This window comes from Mesocricetus auratus, unplaced genomic scaffold (genome assembly GCF_017639785.1).
Source record: "Mesocricetus auratus isolate SY011 unplaced genomic scaffold, BCM_Maur_2.0 Super-Scaffold_100047, whole genome shotgun sequence".
Lineage (NCBI taxonomy): Eukaryota > Metazoa > Chordata > Mammalia > Rodentia > Cricetidae > Mesocricetus > Mesocricetus auratus.
In genome coordinates this window covers 3,758,578-3,759,355 of record NW_024429224.1, presented here as the reverse complement: position 1 = coordinate 3,759,355, position 778 = coordinate 3,758,578, and positions in this window count along the sequence as shown.

Sequence of the window (778 nt, the reverse complement as noted above, 5' to 3'; positions counted from 1 at the left end):
TTTTAACACATCTATTAGAACAACACAAAATTAGGCAGTGGTGGTACATGCCTTTAATCCTAGAACTCAGGAGGCAGAGGCAGGTGGATCTGAGATCGAGGTCAGCCTGATCTATGAAGTGAGTTCCAGGATAGGCTCGAAAGCTACACAGAGAAACCCTGTCTCTAAAGCCAAAACAAACAAAAGAGCAACACACCAGTGTCTCCTAAAACAATAAATCCCAAGGGGACAGGCAGTGAGCGCACAGCCTTAGCCATGTGGGAGCCGGAAAGCATAGCCCAGCATCATCTCAGAGACACAGCTTTAAAACCTTCCAAATCTATGCGCACACCCCCAACCCCATTAATATTTACTGTGTTTCAAACAGACAGCTGCTTCAGAAATGCCTCGTGTCTCCTCCATGGCCTGCGGCACCCCTGCTTGACATGATTGGGGGAAGTTTCAAGCTGTGAAGTTCAGTTTCCCAGGAACTACCCTACATTACAGATGCAGTTCATCCCAGGGAGCTTGACTTGGGGGCACTCTGGCTCCCAAGTAGCAGGGAGCTCCAGTGTAAAGCTTAGGACTCAGAAAAGTATCTTAGAGGGAGAAATCTGAGGAAAAGCCAAGCCAGCCCAAATCTGTTCCCACAGCCATTAAGGCATGTTGTCAACCTTTCCCCATTGGGATGCACGAGGATTATAAGTTCTCTGATCCTTTCCAACATTTATTTTATATTAATGTTGTTTGTTTATATTAATCTTTCTTTGTGAAACATTATTTAATTAGGGCATGGATG